Raw genomic sequence first — 22,229 nt, forward strand, 5'->3', positions numbered from 1 at the left:
TTTTCCGTGGAAAGCTTGATCGACTTAGATCGAAGGTCGATGATCGCCCGATGTTCGTTCAGGAAGTCCATTCCCAAAATCACGTCTCTCGAGCATTGCTGTAGGATCAGGAAGGTTGTCGCATAGGTTCTCCCATTTACAGTAACTCTCGCGGTGCAGCGTCCTGACGGCGTAATCAGGTTGCCACCTGCGGTGCGGATCAGCGGGCCATCCCAGGTTGTTGTCACCTTCCTGAGTCGGACAGCGAGTGGGCCACTCATGACAGAGTAGTCAGCTCCCGTGTCCACCAAGGCAGTAACCGGGTGACCGTCGACCGTAACTTCAAGGTCACTTGTTCGCGTTCCGGTATTGTACGTTGTCTTCGGTGTCCGATCTCGGCTTCGTCGAGTAGTGCGGCTGCGGTGGGCGTACTGCGACGTTACTTCACTGGGCAGCGGTAAAAGCTTCAAGTCTGGCCGCGTCGTCCTCGGTGTCGTCGTCGTCGGTGTCGTCGTCGTCGGCGTTGTCGTCGTCGGTGTTGTCGTCGTCGGTGTTGTCGTCGTCGGTGTTGTCGTCGTCGGTGTTGTCGAAGATGGAGGATCTTTGTCATTGCGCTTAGAAGCAACCTCACCTCCAGAGGCTGCTTTATTTAGTTTAACCTTCGTGGGCTGGGGGAGCGTCCACGCACGGCGTAACCTCGGTTAGGAGAAACAAAGCGCGGGGACGATGGCGACGGGGAACGTGATAGGCGGCTCGGCGATGAGTATTCTTCCCGACGTAAAAACTTCTCGATTTCGGCTGGTCGCTGGCCGGGTCGGGGTCGTGGAGCGTCGTAAGAGAACCCTCGGATGCCCAGTCTTCTGTATGGGCAGTGCCGGAGGACGTGACCGGCTTCGCCACAGTGGAAGCATAGTGGGCGGCGCTGGTCGGGAGTTCTCCACTCGTCGCATTTCCTCGGCTGCGCGCGTCGCTCGTAGGACGGTCGGGTTGGGGCGAGTGGGCGGCGGTCCAACGCAGCTGGCTGAGGGCGATAGGGGCTTGGGTCCCGTCGTCGAGGTGCAGGACGGCGCACAGCTGCGGCGTAAGTCATGGCTGGGGGCTGCGTGGGTGTCGGCGTCACACCCAAGGCCTGTTGAACCTCGTCCCGGATGACGTCAGTGAGCGATGAAAGTTGCGGCTGCGTTCCCGTTGGCAGCAACCGTCGGAGCTCCTCTCGCACAACTTCACGTATAACCTCCCGCAGGTTATCATTGTTAGCGGTGTCCATGCAGCTTGCTGACAAAAAGCGCTGCTGGCGGTCATACTGGCGGGCTCGGGCGTCGAGAGTTTTCTCCATTGTGGATGCCTCTTCTACGAATTCAGCGACGGTTTTCGGTGGGTTGCGAACGAGGCCGGCAAATAGTTGCTCTTTAACTCTTCGCATAAGCAACTTCACCTTCTCTTCTTCCTTCATGTTCATGTCGGCACGCCGGAAGAGACGCTTCATCTCCTCAGTATACACTGCAACGGTCTCGTTTGGGTGTTGTATGCGAGACTGTAGCAGCTGCTGGGCTCTCTCCTTTCGCACGACGTTCGTGAAGGTCTTTAGAGGCTGCTCCTTGAAGGTTTCCCAGTTGGCAAGGCTGGCTTCCTCATTCTCGAACCAGACTCTTGCTGGTCCCTCCAGGGCGAAGAAGACGTACCTAAATTTCATGGCGTCGTCCCAGTTGTTGAAGACAGCCACACGGTCGAACTGCACCAGCCATTCCTCGGGGTCGGCGCCAGGCGAAGCGTCGAAGGTTGGTGGCACCCGGGGCTGCTGCAGAATGATTGGAGTGGTCGTCTGGGGCAAGGTCATGATGGACGTTGGTACTTGCTTTCGCTTCCGGGTAGGGTCCGGCAGGGTCCCGAACTCAGGTGCGTCCCCTTGCAGGCGTCGGCTTGCGCGGTGGACTGGACTCAGGTCCTGCGGTAGATGACTCAAAGGGCTGGCGTCTCGACTTGTAGGGGGTGTCCGGAACATGGGAGGCTACCCAGCACCTCCACCAGATGTCACGTTGTAGTGACGGCAGTCCAGCGGTCAGGAAGACACCAGAAAGACTTGTAAACGAAGCTCTTTATTTGGGCTGACTTGCGCCCTCAAAAGAACTGAATCACTCGGCGGCGGCGTAGAAAGAGAAGTTTATTTTATCTGTCATAGCATAGAAAATACAACAAAACAGATGAACTTAATTCTCTGATCATTCAAGCACATGCGCAGTGATGCAGCACTGAGCATGTCAGTAATGCAGTAAAAATGCCGACGGCGGCGGCGGCGGCGTAAGCAACAGGCGTGCTCGGCGGTCGTCGAACTACGAATGTCCGCCGCTCGCGGCATCGCTCAATTTAAAGGCGGCAAGGAAACTTCCAGATAACAGGACAAGATCATCTACAGTAATCTAGAAAAACCTAGATGCAGCCTTTCATGACTGCGACCAATCGAGATTAGTCTGGTCGCTTCTCGCGTCACGAACAAAAGTGATAACAGCCCTTTCCTGCAGCCTTGAGCGTGAACGAACAAACACTACAATGATACGTGGCAATATGAAGCACTCAAGGCATTGCGCATAACGACACGATGGTAATTCTATTTTGCTTCAATACTGTTAAGCATGCCGCAGAATGACTGGACCGTCGGGCATTCCACTGTACTCGAGGTGAGCGCATTCCACTCACTTACTGTCCGTGGAAAAAATGGGTTTTTAAACACGTTAGTCCTGCAAGAAAATTCTTTTAATTTTTTCGAATGATTAGATCGTGTTGGGCGCTTAGAAACTAAATTAATGTACACATCCTTATCTATTCCCAGCATATCATGATATAGTAGGTACATATATTTCAGTCTGTCCCTATACCGTCTCAATTTTAATGGCTCTAAGTTTGCATTGTTTAGAAGAACCGTCGGATATACTTGCCAGCTATAACAGTTGAATATAAATCTAACCGATTTTCTTTGAATGCTTTCTAACTGTGTTATGTTTTTCTGGGTATGCGGGTCCCATACTACTGAGGCGTACTCAAGAATTGGTCTCATGTACGTTTTGCATGCTAAAAGACGGATTTCTTGTGTTGATTGTCGAAGCGACCTCCTTAAGTAACCAAGATTGCGCATTGCTTTTTTTGAAATATATGATATATGCTCGTTCCATCTGAGGTCAGATGTAATTACGAGACCCAAGTATTTGTAGCTGCTGACCGTAGACAGAATATTACCGCCAATGCTGTAAGAAAATTTTAAAGGGTTTCGTTTTCGCGTGATTGACATAGCGACCGTTTTCTTTGCATTCATAGTCATTTGCCATGTGGCGCACCATGCTTCTACGCTGGCCAATGATGAATTCAAACAAACCTGGTCACTGCAGTTATTGATTTCTTGATATAGTATGCAGTAATCTGCAAATAACCTTATTTTCACGTTCACTACTTGTATTATGTCATTGACGAAGATAAGAAAGAAAAGGGGCCCAAGGACGGATCCCTGTGGAATGCCCGACTGTACCGGTGCTGAGTCAGAGCGCACACCATCAATAAACACACTCTGTCGCCGTGATGACAAATATGCAGAAATCCATGCAAGCAGCAGATCATTTTTAAGTATTGGCTGTAGTTTTAAAAGTAGTTTAGAATGAGACACGCGGTCAAATGCCTTTTCGAAATCTATGAATATCATATCAATTTGACCCTGCTTGTCTAAAATTGCTGCGAATTCGTGAATGGTTTCGAGAAGCTGCGTTGTTGTAGATAATCCCTTTCGAAACCCATGCTGCCTGCAATCAATTATGTTGTTGTCATTCAGAAAGACCGAAATATGTTTGAATGTAATATGTTCAAGTGTTTTGGCGCATGTGGGCAGCAATGAAATTGGTCTGTACGAAGTGATAAGCGACCGGTTTTCTGTTTTGGGTATTGGGGTAACCTTTGAGTACTTCCAGTCATTTGGAAGTGCTGCACACGATAAAGACTTATTAAACAGAATACACAAATACTTCGAGCACCACTCGGCGTATCTCATAAGAAATGCAGTAGGTATGCCGTCCATTCCAGGCGATTTCTTGATATTTAGATTTAACAAGAGGGATAAAATGCCTTCTTCAGTCACTGAGATATTATCAATGGGTGGGCACTCAATTGAAGGATTAAAGGTTGGCTTTCGACCGTCATCGTTCGTAAACACCGAACAAAAAAACTGATTGAAAGTCTTTGCAATCAAACATTTATCTGTTATGGTTTCTCCGTCTATGCAGAAACTGGACAGGGGCTGTTTTTTCGAAGAAAAGTGTCGCCAAAACTTAGCAGGGGAGGAAAGCAGATAATTCTTCAGAGATACACTTTGGTAGTATTCCTTTGCATTTTTAATGGCCATTTTTAGTTGGAGGCGTATGTTAGAAAGTTTACTGGTGTTAATCTCTGTTGGACGCTGACGGTGTTTTCTTATTCGTTTGGCTTTCCGCCCTATCCGTACTATTTTCTTCGTCATCCATGGACGTTTGGGCTGCTGTATACTTAGTTTCGTGGGAACAAAGTTCTTGACGCATTTCAGGACTAGGTTCTTAAAGAAAGACCATAGCTCGTTCACACGAGCTATGGTCTTTGTTGTCAAGCATCCAGAACCGCTACACCTGGCAGGAAACTTACGAAGAAACTGGCAAGTGTTCAAGCAAAAACTGGAGCTTTTCTTCACGGCAACGCCTACCACGCCACCCAGGACGTAAGCCGCCAAGACCGCAATCCTTCTCAGTGTCGCTGGGGAAGAGGCCCTCGACGTCTATAACAACTTCTCCTTTGCACAGGGTGAGAGTAGTGAAGACTACCAGACCGTACTGCGAAAGTTTGAGGAGTACTGCATTGATGACGGGAACGAGGTGTATGAAAGACACGTTTTTCGCCTTCGTATGCAGGATGAAGGAGAGCCATTTGAGCAATTTCTGCGGCATTCAAAGAAGCAGGCGAAGCTGTGTGAATTTGGCGTGCTGGAAGAATCCATTATGCGAGATCAGGTTGTTTTTGGTACTAACGATCCGAAGATGAGGGAAAAAATGCTGCGAGAAAAAGACCTAACGTTACAGAAGGCAGAGCAAATGTGTAAAGCGGCCGAGGTTTCAGCGCGGCAGAATGCCGTTTGGTCGAAAGATACCCTGCAGGTAGACTGCACCCACAAATCTGAGCAGAAGCGGAAAGCTTTTCGTTGTCGGCAATGCAACAGAATGCATGCAGAGAAGGAGTGCCCGGCGTATGGAAAGACATGCTATGCCTGCAAGAAGCAAAACCACTTTGCGGTATGCTGCAAGCGTCGCCCGAGCCGACAGATAGATCAGGTTCAAGAAGATAAGGCAGAGGACGGCTTCGACATTTTAGATATCTGTGTTTGTGGCATCGAAAAAGGGGCCGGTGCAGAATGGACTGTTAGCGGAAACATACGTGGCCACGAAATCAGGTTCAAGGTGGACACAGGTTCGCAAGCGAACATAATTCCTGCGACTGTTTACCGCCGTCTCAAGAAAACTCCGAGCCTCCAGCAAAGTAATACTGTGCTGAAAGCTTATAATGGCAGTGCCATCAAGCATGTCGGTCTCGACACAGAGGTTCTTTTTCTGAACGGTGTGGCGCAGGCGGTGACGTTCTTCGTGGTGAAGAAAGGCCGCCAGGCCATATTAGGACTGCAGGCATGTCAGCAGTTTGTGTTAATTCCAAAAGCTGTGGACTCGGTGAAGTGGACTAAGCAAGCACCGGAAAAGGTTTTTCCAGACTTCTTCCTGGGCACGGGTTGTGTCGAAAGGCGGTACCGGATGGTTCTACGAGCGGATGCTGTTCCAGTCGTGCATCCAGCACGGAGAGTACCTCTGTCTCTCAAGGAGCCTCTCAGACAAGAGCTGGAGCGCATGGAAAAGTCTTCCATCATCAAGAAGGTGGATGAACCCACAGAATGGGTGAGTCCTTTGGTTATAGCGCGTAAAAATAATGGAGCACTTCGAGTCTGCATGGATCCGACAGAGATCAACAAAAACATAAAGCGCGAGCACTACCCCATGCCGACAAGGGAAGAGATTGAGGCAGAGCTTTCGGGTGCGAAGTATTTTTCCCGCCTGGATGCGAACGCAGGCTTCCATCAAATCCCAGTGGGCGAAGCTACATCTCGAGTGTGCACGTTTGCGACCCCGTTCGGACGCTACCGCTTTCTTCGTCTTCCCTTTGGAATTTCATCAGCAAGCGAAGTTTTTCAAAAAACATTAACAGAAATTTTCGAGGGATTGGCAGGCGTCCGCATATACATTGACGACATTCTAGTGTGGGGTGACAGTGAGCAGCAGCATAACGAGCGCTTGCATGCCGTACTGAAGCGGGCAGAACAAGCGGGGCTGACATTTAACCTCCAGAAGTGCGTTTTTGGATCGAAAGAAATTGAATTTTAGGGCGACGTCATAGGTGAGCATGGCATACGCCCGAGTCGCAGTTTAGTTGGGGGGCGCTGTGAGCGCGCGAAGCGAGAGGACGTGCAGTGCATCGTCTCCGCCAACTTTTGGCTGGAGCCACGAAATTTCGCCCGGAACCCCTTCAATACAGCTGCGTCTGTCATTGTGAACCTGACAGCCACCTGGGGATACCACTCGCACCCAGGTGAGCCTACATTTAGACCTTTTAGGGCCGATCCTCACGCGTATCGTGGCAACGGTGCTAGGCCTGACGCCTACGCCGGCGCCCGGCCGTGAGTGAGTCGCCCACCCGCAGCAAGATGGCTTCAGATAATGCTGTACAACGTGGCTACGACCCGGACACCATGGCCTGGTCCGAGGTTCCGGCAACTCCAACGCCTGACAACCCGGATTCTGCGCCGATCGAAAACATGAAGCTTTTCAAGCTCGTCGAACGCCGCTCCCGCAAGCGGAACGCTAAAACGGACGCCGATGTGGCAGGACGGTCAACACGGCAGAACGCTGCTACGCGCGCTGCAGCGCTTCATGGCCGGCCCCAATCTAAGACCGGGCCCTCCTGGAAGCCAAAGCCGCTTCCGCGGCTTCATGCCGAAGACATAGTCATCATTCTGAAGCCCCGGGCGGCCGTCGCTCTCAGGGATGTGTATCAACATGGCGAGCTGGGAGCAGCGTTCGCGGCCTACCTGGGCGCCAAGGCCGCAGCATCCCTCAGCCTGCTCCCCACATGGGAGCAAAACCTGATCGTCGCAGGCACCCGGGAGCCGCACGTCGCGGACAAGCTTCTGCGGGAATTCGAACTTACAACATCGAAGGGCTCGCTCTCCATGTACGGGCAGCTGAAACTCACTGGCGATGTGTGCCGCGGCGTCATCACCGTGGCCAAGCACGAGACCAGTGAGTCGCTCCAAAACAAGATCCAGTGGCGTGCTGGAGAGCTTGCCGATATCCGCAAGCTTGGAAAATCAGACGTCGCGGCGCTCACCTTTGTGGGCAAAGTGGTGCCGCGATATGTTCACTATAATTCAGAGGTGACCCTTGTGCGGCCATACAAAAAAACCATCCCGGCCTGCGTGCTGTGCGGCACTGTGGGCCACCGTGCGGACACATGCCCCTGCCCGGACGAAAAGTGCGGCCTCTGTGGCCAAATGGTGAAAACCGTCGACGGGGTCAAGACACCTCATCAATGCACTCCAACATGTGCAGTCTGTGGACAAGCCCACGCTACCAACTCCCGAGACTGCACGGAAAAATTCCGGCAGCCCAAGGTGCCCGGCCCAAAGGCCAAACGCACAGTGCTCCGAGGAAACCAGCGACCTGGCAAGTCTCCAAGTCACCCAAATTCAGGCGCCAGTGCCGGAACGCCGCGTGGTGCTCTCGGCACCGACGACAAAGTGTCGTCGGCTTTGCAATCATCGGTTAAGTCAGCGCCCGGGAAGAAGACGCCGCCTCCACCGCCCAGCGGCAGGGACACTGGCCACTTCCCGGCCCTCAAGACAAATGGCACTACCGGCACCCGGGCATCAGCGCCTCAACACGGCAAACAACAGGTGAGCAGCTGGGCTGAGATCGCCTCCTCCTCCTCCCATCCCTCCTCCCCCCCAGTTACCGCCTCCACACTAGATGCGGAATACAAAAAACAGATAGACGTGCTCCGGGCACAGAATGAGCTTTTGCTCACCAAAATTCAAAATTTAGAATCAAAATTGGCGTCCGCCGTTCCGAGCCCACCGAACTCGGACGCAATGGAGAGCGACGCGGAGATCTCGCCTGTCCTCGTGACAGCCATCTCCGCGATGGAGGAACGCTTAACCTCTAAATTACGATCTATGATCGAGACCGCCATGGACCAGATCTTGACCAAGGTCAAATCTGCCATCCCCGCACTGGTCTCAAAACACATCTTGGACAACCCCCGCCTCCTCCGTCGGACGGGGCCCATTAGGGACGTATCCCGTCCTTCAAAATTCAACCGTCTCATTATTGATTCGGACAATGAGGACAGTTGCCCCGCTCCTTCCGTCATCACCCCCTCGATGGCACAAGTAGCTGGCTCTGGGGCAGCCAATACCTCCTCCTCCCCCCTAAAAAATTTTAAATCATGGCGAGACACCTTAATCAAAGGAGTTCCGCCATCACCAATTCGGCCGTGTCCACTTCAATAACACAATGGAACTGTAGAGGCTTTAAAGACCGCACTAAGCGGGCCAATTTCCGCCTCTACCTTGAAACCTTCGAGTCCCTACCAGCCGTGGTTGCCCTCCAGGAGCCAGGCCTGGGCGCCACACTTTCAAATTACACGACGTTCCAACAGGATCCCGCGTCTTGTCTTCTCGTTCACAAAGCCTACACAGCCAACTTAGTAGATCTCGATCTCCAGCTCGAGTATTCTTATGTAATGGTGACTATCCTACCACTCCGCCGCAAGGACCCGCCGTTGCATATACTCAACGTGTACTGCTCTCCCAAACTTAAGCGAGTGACTTTTTCGGACCTCTTTAGCCGTGCGCTAAGAGTTGCGGGTCGCGATCCCCTGCTGATTGTGGGCGACTTTAACGCTCCCAGTCAGCTGTGGGGGTATCGCAAGGAGGAGTCGCGCGGACGTAAGTTGGCGGAACTTGCGTCCACGTTGGGCCTCACCCTCCACACGGACCCCGTCCACCCAACACGGCTAGGGAATTCTGTGACACGGGATACGTGTCCGGACTTAACCTTCACTCGCAACATACGACACGCAGACTGGCTCAACACCGAGGAGACCCTCGGTAGCGACCACTGCATCCTTAACACTACACTACGCACACGACCCCTCAAGCGTCCCAGAACACAAGCCCGTATCCCAGATTGGACGAAATTCAGGCAAAATTTTCACGCACTTGATAATACACCCATTTCGGAGCAAGGATACCAGGCATGGTCCCAACAGCTGCTGACACACCTTTGCTCGCATGAAACTCAGATCCAGCTCTCAGAGGCGGTCACGGACGTGGATAACCACCTTCTGCACCTCTGGGAAGCCCGTCGCAGCCTCGTCCGCCGTTGGCGGCGCCAGAAACATAACAGAAAGCTTAAAGCTCGAATTGCCGAGCTTACCCAGAAAGCGGCAGAGTACGCGGCCCAACTCGCCGACTCCAACTGGGTGGATAGATGTAACACGGCCGCGCGACAAATGTCCAGCCGCAAAACGTGGCGTCTCTTTCGAGCCCTAATCGACCCAACCCAAACACGAACAGAAACACAAAAACATTTGCAGCGAGCCATGCATGCTTTCCCTGGCAACACAACTCAACTGGCACAGAAACTTCGGGACCAGTATCTGTGTACAGCCCAAGACGCCCGTGGATCTGCGTACTCTTATGCAGGCAAGGAGAACACGGAGCTGGATCAACCTTTCCAGCTCCATGATCTGCGGGCGGCCCTCGCCAAAATGAAACGGGGCACTGCGCCAGGGAGGGATAAGGTCACCGTCAAGCTTTTGACGAACCTGCCTGACTTGGCATACCAGTCCCTCCTCGCCTACATCAATGCAATTTGGCGCGGGGACACCCCCTTTCCAATTGACTGGAAAACGGCTCTGGTCACTTTCATCCCTAAAACAGGCAAACCAGTTGACACAGATAACCTCCGTCCCATCTCTCTCACCTCTTGTGTGGGCAAACTCATGGAGACGATGGTGCGGGATCGGTTATCTGCATATCTTGAACACAAACATGTATTTGCGAGCACCATGTTCGGATTCCGCCCACACAGATCCGCACACTGCAACTTAATCGGGAAGTCCTTGACCCCCTCGAATGCCCCCATAATGACCGGGTAGTACTCGCCTTGGATCTCAAAGGGGCATTTGACAATGTAACACACGAGATCATACTCACTAACCTAAGTCAGACCGACTGTGGCCTCAACACATTCAGATACATATGCCAATTTTTAATGGATCGTCAATCCTACATCCGCATTCAAGATAGAGAGCATGGTCCTTACCTACTCGGCACGCGGGGAACCCCCCAAGGGGCGGTACTTTCCCCGCTGCTCTTCAATCTGGCTATGATGCACCTGCCGGCACAACTGGATGCAGTTCAGGAGAGCAAGCTGCCGGGCTAGTTGGTGAAGCATGTTAAATTGAATTCAGCGCAAAAAAAACAGACAAGGGACAAAGAGAGACACACTGAGACAACACGAGCGCTAACTACCAACTGTTTATTCATGCTGAAGTACAGGCGATATATAGGAAGGGAATGAAGAGCATGCGCGTAGCGAAGTACAGATAATGCACATCCGTCAAGCAAACGAGTTAATCAAAAAACGAATCTAAAAAAGCACATTCAGATGAGTATATGTGTACCGACGTGTCACTGACACAACGTTCGGACAGCTTTCTGATATAATAAGCTTCTAAAACGAGCCTTGCCTTATCATTACCGCTCTTGCCAAGAATCGTGGTCTTCTCTAATCCCGCCCTACATTTACACGAAGCAAGGTGCCGCACAAGATTCACATTCGTGTCGTTATTTTCTATGTTTTTGGCATGCTCCCGTAGCCGGTCATTAATACAGCGGCCAGTTTGGCCAACGTATGAAGCCCCACATGAGAGGGGGATGCAGTACACCACACCTATTGCACATTTGGCGTAGGCGAACCCATGTTTTTTGTTGCAGCCCCTGCCGGCACAACCAGTAATGCGAGGGCATAGCTTGGACAGCTTGTTTGGAGCTGAGAATACCAAGGGCACGTGGTGCCTGCCAGCCACTTTTTTGAGGTTGTGAGAGAGTTGGTGTACATAAGGGACCACCACCGGCTTAGAAGGAGGGGTTTCATGTCTTTTCTGGGCGCCTTTATGCTTCTGCAGGAGGGTTTCGGCAACAGCTGAAATGACCGGGCCAGGGAAGCCTGCTACTGAAAGTCGCGAAACCTGATCGTTCAAACTCTCTAGCATTTTATGTGGGCAGGATTTTCGAAGCGCAGATTCCAGGCAAAGCGACGCAATAGCTCGCTTTACCACCTTGGAACAACTGGATGGTGTCGCCGGCGTGCAGCACGCCCTGTACGCCGATGACATAACCATATGGGCCACGCAGGGCAGCACAGGAGACATTGAAACCAGCCTGCAAACAGCGGCGACGATAGTAGACCGCTACGCCCGCCGCTGCGGTCTTCAATGTTCCCCTCAAAAATCGGAATTTGTGCACCTCCGCCCCTCACAGAAGTGCGCAACTAAAATCTCTCTTTCTCTTGAGAGTGGTCCCATACGCGAAAGTGACGAGATACGGGTACTAGGACTCTACATCCACAAACACAGACGGCCAGACACTACATTGGCCAAACTCCGAAAGGTGGGGGACCAGGTGGGCCGTATGGTCCGCCGGGTTTCCAATAAACGCGGGGGGTTACGAAGTAAGGATGCCTTGCGGCTGGCAAACGCCTTTGTAACCAGTCGAATTCTCTATTCGACTCCTTATCTCCACCTACGGAAACAAGAGGAGGATGCGCTTTAGGTCATCCTTCGCAAAATTATTAAGCGTGCCCTTGACCTCCCCATCACTACTTCAAACAGCCGGCTTATGGCTCTTGGGGTGGTGAATACTTTCCGGGAGCTCCGGGAGGCGCACCTTACAAACCAGTACACGCGCTTGTCGCTAACGGAGTCGGGCCGCCGCCTTCTTGCTCGACTCCATATCCAACACTCCACTCCCATGGAAGACAGGTTTCACATCCCAGAACTGTGGAGACGTGCCCTCCACGTGCGGCCTCTTCCAGCAAACATGTCACACGAAGACCATAATGGTCGGCGCCTGGCACGAGCGGAAGCGCTAGCCCGACATTATGGCAACAAAACAGGTGTATACTACGTGGACGCCTCCGGTCCTCACCACGGTGGATGGTACACGGCCGCGGTAGTTTTTTTTTTTTATTTATTCAAAGTACCTACAGCGCCCATGAGGCATTATTGTAGGGGGGTTATTACTATATACAATAACAAATGCAAAGAATATATTGGAAAACATGTCAGCAAGGATAACACAACGTATTAAAAGAAGACTAAATGAGTTTACAACTGGTATGAGTGATGGCACAGTGCTGGTAAACACACGAGACCTGGGAAAAACTAAAAAAAAAAATACATCAGACTATCGCTTCAACAGCACTTACAAAATCAGGTGCACAAACCACATCATTCGGAAGCTTATTCCAGCCCAGGATTGTGTTAGGAAAAAACGAATACTTAAATACATTAATGCGGCATTGATAACTATTAATCTTTTTCGTGTTATCGAGTCTCTCCGAAATGTAATATGGCTGCTTTAGATAAGTGTTTTTATTAATACCGGTACAATCATTGTAAATACTGTGCAAGAACTTCAGCCTGAAGATTTTTCTTCGGGTTGCTAAAGTCTTCCAACCAATACTGTCGCGAAGTTCGGAGCTCTTTATATGAAAATTAAAATTTCCAGTCACAAACCTTGCAGCGCGTTTCTGTACCCTTTCTAACTTGTCAATGAGTGTACCCGTGAAAGGGTCCCATGCTACACATGCATATTCTAATACTGGCCTGACATTTGTCAAATATAATGTTTCTTTTAGTACCTGGGGAGAGCTTTTGAAATTTCGTTGGAAAAAATACAAAAGACGAGAAGCTTTGGCAGTTATCATGTCAACATGAGCTGTCCAGTCGAGGGATGCTGTGAGGATAACACCAAGATATTTAACCTTATCAGTAGTTTGGATAGTGTCATGGTTTAAAAGGTACGATCCAAGAATTTTCTTTTTTTGTTTGTAAATTGCACATGGAACCACTTAGATACATTAAATTCCATGCCCCACTTCAAGCACCACTCGCAAACTCTGTCAAGGTCAGCCTGTAATACACAAAGATCATCAAGGCACGTGACAGGGGAATACAAAACGCAATCGTCAGCATACAGTCTGACAGTGGATCTGAGGCCGACAGGTATGTCATTGATGAATATGAGGAACAGTAATGGTCCGAGCACTGAACCCTGTGGCACTCCAGATAAAATATCACACACACAACACACAGTTCACAACAGCAACACAGTTAACGGCCTCACCTTCAGAGCCAGAAGTGCAACACAAGCAGAAGAGGTCGCGATTGCTCTCGCGGCCTCACATTCCGATTCAAAATACATAATCACCGACTCGCGAGGGGCCTGTCGGAACGTCGAACAAGGCTGCACTCCCTTCCTAGCCTATCGAATATACCAAAATTGCATACGGGATACGGACCCCGCACGCCGTTACATTATATGGGCCCCTGCTCATCAGGGGTTGGCAGGAAACGAGGCAGCAGACGCAGCCGGCCGCGCGCTCTCTCACCGGGCTGTTTTCTCCTCCCCACCCGATCAGGAACCCGATTTTAATCCGGTGTATACATTCAAAGAAATTACAGCCTACTATCAAAACAGTCATCGCCTTTACCCAAGCCCATGTAAAGGCCTCAAGAAGGCGGATGAGCGGCTCCTTCTCCGCCTTCTCACCAATACATTACTGTGCCCGGCAGCACTAAAGCATTTTGACCCCTCCTGTAACGGCAGCTGCCCGCACTGTAGTGCGGTGTCTTCTGACACCTATCACATGGTGTGGGCCTGCCCCTCCAACCCGGCTATTCCCCCCATCCCCAACCCAACCCGGGAGGACTGGGAGGCGACCCTGCTCGGCTGCCACGACTTACAGGCCCAACAAGCCTTAGTCGGGCGCGCCCGGGCGGCGGCCACCGCCACTCGGGTCCCATACTAGGGACCTCCACCTAGTATTTGTAAGGATCGGTCCCTTACGGGCTGATCCAAGCATACCTCCTGTCCTTTCTTAATAAATGTTTTCCCCACCCCCCCAGTTTAGTTGACAGTGTCCTGTCGCTGTCGGCCCCGAGAGATAAGCATGCGGTGCGCAGAATGATGGGCGTTGTTAACTACTTCAGAAAGTACGTCCCGTCCCTTAGTGATAAGACAGTCCTGCTGCGGAGCCTCGTAAAAGAAAACGTCATGTTTGAATGGACGGCCGCGCATGAGCGGGAGTGGGCAGAGATCTGCAACGCATTAACAAGCCCTCCGTTACTCGCTCTTTTTGACGAAGCGAAAGAAACAAAGATTACGGCGGACGCTTCGGGGACTGGTTTAGGCGCTGCGCTACTTCAACGACATGGCAGTGACTGGCGCCCAGTGACGTACGCATCAAGGGCCCTAACAGATTGCGAAACACGCTACTCTCAAATTGAAAAGGAAACGCTTGGGGTAGTGTTCGCATGCGAAAAGTTCCACCATTTTGTTTATGGCCGAAAGATCCTGATCGAAACTGACCATAGACCCCTGCTTGCCATTTTACAGAAGAGCATTTGAGACATGCCACCACGATTGCAGCGTTTTTTTATTAGGCTTCTAAAGTATGACTATGCTTTGCAGTTCGTGCCTGGCAAGGACTTGTTGCTGGCGGATATGCTGTCGCGTGCACCGGTGGCAACCCAAGTGTCGAGTACGTCATAGAAAACAGATGGCGACGTGCATGCAATGCAGGTCGTTTCTAGCATCGTAAGCACACCGATGAAAGTGCGGCTGGAAAAGGAGTGCAGCAAAGACCCGTACTTAAGCGAGGTGAGAAAGCGAATTTCGCATGGTGCGGCCATCGACGGTGAGCTCAAGCCATTTGCAGGAGAGCTATCTGTGGTGGACGGAATACTGCTAAAGGGCTGTAAAGTCGTCATACCTAAAGCTATGAGAGAAGAAATCCTTCAACGAGTTCACGAGGGGCACCTCGGATTGAACAAATGCAAGGCCAGAGCACGGAGATTCGTATTCTGGCCTGGGCTGAACAGTGCTATTGATGCGCTCGTTCGGGGGTGTGGTACTTGTCAAAAGTATGCATACAAGCAGCAGAGTGAACCTCTCCTCATGCAGCCTACCCCCGATAGGCCGTGGCATCGCGTAGGAATTGACCTCTTTCAGTTCGGAGGCGCCTCCTATGTGGTAGTATATGACGCCCACTCGAATTTCCCTGAAGTGGAGCAGCTAAGAGGCACAACGGCAAAAGAGGTCATAGGGAAAATATCTGCTATTTTCTCGCGCCACGGCATCCCTGTAGAAGTTTGGACAGACAATGGGCCCCAGTTCGCATCGAGAGATTTTCGTCTCTTTGCGTAAAAGTATGACTTTCATCACATCACGTCGAGTCCTGAATTCCCGAGGTCTAATGGGTTAGAGGAAAAGGGGGTTCAAATAGTCAAGCGCATCCTGAAGAAGGCCAATGAGTCGCGCAGTGACTTTTGGTTGGGCCTGTTAGCGTATCGCTCTTCTCCAATGGAAGATGGCCGCTCTCCTGGCGAACTGCTACAAGGCAGGCGCCTCCGTAGCTCCCTGCCTCTGTACAACGAGCAGCCAAGTGTCGCAGTGCTCAAGCATCGGCAGTCCTCGGTAGGCAAGGTACTGTCACCACTCAAGGAAGGAAGTTCAGTTCGTGTCCAAGGCGACAACTGGGCACGCACGGCGACGGTAGTCGGGAAAGCAGCACCGAGGTCGTACGTGGAGGAAACGGAGGACCAGCCGCTCCTGAGACGGAACAGGCAACACCTACTACCCATTACTACCCATTCCCGAAAACGTCGGCAGTCCTGCAAAACGGTCTCAAGGAAGTGAAGACCACATTATCGACAGCCGTGTGGGACACGCGGACACGGAGAGTAAATTTCACAGGTTATCTTTCCTCCTTGCACCAGGGGTGCCCCGCCGGAGACGCTTTGTTTTCTTGAAGGCTGAAGCGTTCTTTCGCACCAGGGGTGCCCCGTCAGAGATGGTCTCAAGATGAGTTGGTTTGGTTTGGTTTGGTTTGGTTTATGGGGTTTAACGTCCCAAAGCAACTAAGGCTATGAGAGACGCCGTATTGGAGGGCTCCGGAAATTTCGACCACCTGGGGTTCTTTAACGTGCACTGACATCGCACAGTACACGGGCCTCTAGAATTTCTCCTCCAAAGAAATTCAACCGCCGCGGCCGGGATCGAACCCGCGTCTTTCGGGTCAGCAGCCGAGCACCATAACCGCTGAGCCACCGCGACGTTGAGACGCAGGGATCAAGGGAATACTTGAAATTTATGTACAGCTATTTACAGCATATACAAGTTTAGGCACTTGAGACGGCAAAGAGATACACAACAATAAAAAGGTGGAACTGGCTAATACTAGGGGACTTAAGGGAAATAAATAGCGCACAAGAGAAGACGGGACAAGCGAGGAGACACAGACAAGCGCTAACTTTCAACAGACGGTTTATTGCAAAATCGGGAGCATATATACACATGTCCAGATAAGCAACAAAGAACAGGATCGAAGATAACATCAACAAGACACACACCCCCTCGACAGCCATCTGGTTATCGTGCCAGAAATGCAAGCTCTTTTTTCGACAAATTAACGGAAGGTTCGCTGACACAATCCGGTCCAAAGCGCACGATGTTAGACGCTTCAACAATCTCCCTGGTGAGTTGGTCACGGTGATGATACAAGATCACAGTATCTTCAAAAATTGGACGGCAAGGAGGGTCGCAGTCACATGTCTTGATGTTATCTTCACATGTCTTGTTGATGTTATCTTCGATCCTGTTCTTTGTTGCTTATCTGGACATGTGTATATATGCTCCCGATTTTGCAATAAACCGTCTGTTGAAAGTTAGCGCTTGTCTGTGTCTCCTCGCTTGTCCCGTCTTCTCTTGTGCGCTATTTATTTCCCTTAAGTATGTCATACCAACATGCCCAAGCCTCGTCTCTTCTAATACTAGGGGAGGCCCCTACTCAGCGTAGCCGAAGATGCGTAGCATCTCACCTTAGCCCAGAACCCCGCTTCCGGCTCCGGGGCCCGGTTTTAAAGCCCTAAAGGCCAGACCCATATTCGGTAGCTTCTAATCATGTTGCACTGCTCACATGATTGGTTTACCGAGGGCATGGCCAGCCTTCCAGCTTCTGTAGGGTAAAACGCCCTTTCCATTGCAAAATAAAAGTAAACACAAATACACATTCGTGCCAGCACGTGCGCGAATCGGTACCGCGGCGCGGGGGGACACCCGTATTTCCCGGCGCATTCGCGAGCGGCCATGTTCCGAGAAAGGAGACGCTCCGCGTTGAGCGCCCCCAGCCGCGTTCCAATGACCCCGCGCACACTAACGATCCCTTACACGCCCTTCCCAAGATTCTACAAAGGGCTTAAATGCCACTTTTAGAATTATAACAAAGGGATCGGTACGGGTCACAAAACCACCCTGTGGGTGACATACCGCTGCTACACTAGCACAGGCACCAACAAAACTAAAAGCAAAATAATTCACACGGCCACCAACACAACATTACGCGAAATGCTTACGGGCACCAAGAAAACATAAGCAAAATGCACTCACGCACAGTGGCACGCCTGCCGTGTGCCGTAACACGGCGTCCAAGTTGGTGGGTTGCACCCAGTTCACCACCTCCAAGTACACACCCTTGTCCTGCTCGCGAACGAGCACACACACACACACAAACAGACACTCGCAACAGGAGCGTTCAGTAGCACTGATATGGGGTCCGTTAGCGGCCACGTGAGCGTCCTTGGTCGCACCGAGCGTCTCTGTGTGCTTTCGAGCCCCCACGTGTCTCAATCGACACGATTAACACATAATGGTCACTATGCTCATTAGGCTGTCGCTACAGCGGGGCGAGCTCTCAAAAGCTGGTGCCCTCCAGGATCAAAAACGTCCCGGTCCTTGGTGGGTCCAAACCCCTGACTACACGACGCACCTGGGGGCCCGCTCTCTCTGGCGCGCCGATACGAACCGCGTGCTGCGTAAGGAGCATAGCCCTTGCCCCGTCTAACCATACCAATGCGGCCGGTCTCGCTACGCTTTATTTGGCGACCTGCAGCACGGAACGTAATGTTCCACGTACCGACTTTCAACATGAAAGCCGCGCACCTGCCTCCTGGCACTTCGCCTCGCTTAGAGCCATTTGCGCCGTTCCTGCTCGGGCAAACATCGAAATTTCCGCTCTCTGCACTGTAGGAGCTTGCCGGCTCCATACCATCGTTTAACTCTGGGGCTGCATGAGCCCTCTCGCGGTCATTCGACCTGAATTTGCCTTGTGGCAAGTCGCCACGCATTTCCCTGTCCTCAGATGACCTGATCGGACATACATCAGGTGCGTTCGACAACTGCGCGGCGCTCTGCCCGGTAGGCGCAACAGGCCCACCTCCGTTCTCTGCCTCGGATGGAACACTCCTGCCATCACTAACGCTACGAGGCACTTCCTGCCACCTGCCCGACACCGTCTGCCGTTGCGACAACGTTAGACTTCCTCGTGACAATAGCCCCGTGTCGGAGGTCACACTCTCATTCATAGAGCCTGCAGGAATTATATCGGTGTCCTGTTTGTTATCGGACACCTTGGTCTCGATTGGCCCTAGATCATGAGAATTGGGCTGCTCTTGTTATTTGCCAGCCGCCCGCGGTGGCGGAAAAGCTGTGATATTTCCGCGTCTTTCAGGAATCCTGTTCTCACTTCCTGAACCTTTTGCGGCCTTTCCTAACAAAGATGCGTTCCCGCATACCGGCGGGTTGCTTTCAGCGTCCTCACTGCTGTTTCCCTGACCTGTGCATGACAAGCATAATCCTTTGTCTTCCAGCACAGGCGGCCTCACCTCTCGGGACTCGGAGCAGTTCTCCCTGGCTAGTTGACTAGCTCTTCTAGACTCTTTGAGCTGAGCGAGCTCGAGCTCTAGCTGCTGGCGCCTTGCTTCTAACACCTGCAAATCCGGAGGTTTTTCCTCGCATAGCGGCGCCTTTCCTCCATTCACTTTTGCAAGTTCAGCCTGATAATAAGCTAAGCGCGCCTTCGCCAATTCCACTCGATACCTCACATCGAGTGTGGGCTGGCATGGATAACTCTCCATACCGCTGTCTGTATCCCTCAACTGTCCTACCGGCTCGAATACATGCACAGGTACGCTAACAATGCGACGAAGGAAACTCACAGTTTCGATGCATCGATCCGCATTGCCAGCTCCTTGGCGTCGCAGTCCACCGCCACTTTCACCGGACGCTGCGATGAGCTGTCGCTCGCCGCTGGTCCTGTGCACGTTGTTGTCACTTGCTGTGACCCGCCGGTAACCGTCAAGTTCTCGACGCGCTGCTTTCCTTAACCGGATGCAGACCCGCGTCACTGAACTACTGCCGTGGTCCTGGCATCCTTGCCGCCGTCTCTCCGCAGGTCCGTTCTCGAACGCTGACCTGTTGCCTTGTCGTCGCCTTTCTCCCTGCCTTCAGTCTTCTTCCTGCGCCGTCTTCCGATGGCCGCAGGATCCTGTCGACTGCGCCAGTAAATTTCACAGGTTCTCGTTCCTCCTTGCACCAGAGGTGCCCCGCCAGAGACGGTTTATCTAACTTGAAGACTGAAGCTTGATCTCTGCACCAGGGGTGCCCCGTCAGAGACGGTCTTGTGATGAGTTGACACGCAGGGATCAAGGGAATACTTGAAGTTTATGTACAGCTATTTACAGCATATACAAGTTTAGGCACTCGAGACGGCAAAGAGATACACAACAACAAAACGGTGGAACTGGCTAATACTAGGGGAGGCCCCTACTCGGCGTAGCCGAAGATGCGTAGCATCTCACCTTAGCCCAGAACCCCGCTTCAGGCTCCGGGGCCCGGTTTTAAAGCCCTAAAGGCCCGACCCACATTTGGTAGCTTCCAATCATGTTACACTGCTCACATGATTGGTTTACCGAGAGCATGGCCAGCCTTCCAGCTTCCGTAGGGCAAAACGCCCTTTCCATTGCAAAATAAAAGTAAAAACAAACACAAATACACATTTGTGCCAGCACGTGCGCGAATCGGTACCGCGGGGCGGGGGGACACCTGTATTTCCCGGCGCATTCCCGAGCGGCCGCGTTCCGAGAAAGGAGACGCTCCGCGTTGAGCGCCCCCAGCCGCGTTCCAATGACCCCGCGCACACTAACGATCCCTTACACGGACCAACAACACATGGTGGATCCGACACCCGTAATTCACGGATCAAGCCGGGATGCCGCCAGCCCTCAACAATCGCGAAGGCCTAGACCAAGCACGGTGGATCACACTACTCCGACGCCTGGCACAGATCATTCAGTCAACTCGCCAAGCCTACGAAGATCAACCAGGCAACGTGCGGAGCCTCGCAGGCTTCATTATGACAGCAACTTTCACCAAGTTTCATAGTTTTTTTATTGGGAAGAGAAGATGTATCAGATTGCAGTTTATCAGCAGTTTATCAAAGCAACTTGCCCCCTTTCCTCCTCCCAATCCCTTTCCCTCCTTTCGTTCCGTGGTCTTGATAAAAGGCCCGAAATAAACCGCCGGGGGCACATTTCGTGGGTAGGCGTAGGACCTTGCTGCAACCAGAGTCTGTGTCTGTTTAACTCTTGTTACACTATTTTTCGTCTCTAGGGAAATGTAGGGAATTTTTGGTTGCAAATTGGGAAAGAGGCTCTGGAGGTGGTAGCACTGGGCGGATCAGACGCCGCCCGCCTCATCAGTTGTGCACATGCGCGAAGTGACGTCAGAGCCTGCAGCTGTGCGCGCTGCGCGCCTACATTGCGCTAGCATTTCGAGCCTTCAGCGTGGCGGCGCCGTGGCTGGTCACGTGGTTGGTCACGTGGTGCGCAGCAGCTGCCCGCGGCCTGGCGCGCCGAAGAAACCGAGTTGGGGAGGAGTGGAGAGGGGTAGAGAGTGAATCCACGTCGAGGGACGAAGATGAAGGAACGACCAGCGAAACAAAGTGGCGAAAGACCGACTTTGCTGTTCGACTGAGCGAGTTCCACTAGGACAGCTGCAGCTATCGCGTCACTCCAGGTTGAAGTACAGCTAAACCACAGGAAATTTTCGACTTACGTAATCTTAAAACACGACGCGATAAAAGCAGCAATTCTCTAGTCATCCAGGTTAAATCTCCATTTTTCTCTTTTTGTTTTCTGGGGCGGTAATTTAACAGTACCTTCAAAGACGCCACAACAGCATTAATATCACTGGTCAAAGACAACTCTTCGTATTTCTTCGATTCACTTAATGTGCCAATAATAGGAACATCAGTGGCGTTGTTGAAAACAAAAAAGTTATGTACTCGAACTGGGATCTCGGAACACTGCAGTTAATCGAGAATAATACGCCTTGTGGTCCGATATTCCACCAAGAACGAAGCAGTGGAAAGCATTCTTGAAAAGATTGCAGCTAATAAAAACTAGGTCTAGCGCTGTAGCTTGCCTCATGTTAACGTGGACAGTTTGTTGCAGGCCAAATGATCAGGAAAGGTGTAACAACGTTTTTTACAGAGACATCGTGGCCGGTAATGCTAAGAGAAGGTCTGGAGCATTAAACTCTCGCATAATTATTATATTGTATGGGTTCAAATCACGCAAAAGTTTGCTACGAATGAATAACTGATCATGGCAAGAGTGAGGAGGCCCTTAAAACACTAAAATTAATGCAAATGAGCTTTGCAAGTAAACTTTATACAAAAGCAATTCAATTTAATATGGGAATTCAAAACAGCAATCTTCAAGTGAGACTTTATATAGAGGGCGACACCACCGCCTCTATCATTTAGTCTGTCAGCTCTCACCAACGTGAATCCACTTACCGCAACTTCGCAGTCGTATTTGCCATCTGGTAACCAAGTTTCAGTACTGCCAATTATGTGGGGGGAGTGAGCAGTTACCGAGAAGTTCAAGTCGGAAAGTTTATTAAGGAGGCTTCTGGCTTTTAAATTTAGTACAGGGCGATTATTCTGTCTGAAGGAAGT

The 22,229-nt window shown here is 51.5% G+C and overlaps 1 pseudogene; it reads left to right on the forward strand.

Annotated features, from left to right (window-relative positions):
• Window positions 1–5,783: 5,783 nt before the first annotated feature.
• On the forward strand, window positions 5,784–15,929 carry LOC149325096 (uncharacterized; annotated as a pseudogene).
• Window positions 15,930–22,229: the final 6,300 nt, after the last annotated feature.

The sequence above is a fragment of the Amblyomma mixtum genome, chromosome 10 (genome assembly GCF_055824585.1).
Source record: "Amblyomma mixtum isolate Tamu chromosome 10, ASM5582458v1, whole genome shotgun sequence".
In the NCBI taxonomy this organism is placed as follows: domain Eukaryota; kingdom Metazoa; phylum Arthropoda; class Arachnida; order Ixodida; family Ixodidae; genus Amblyomma; species Amblyomma mixtum.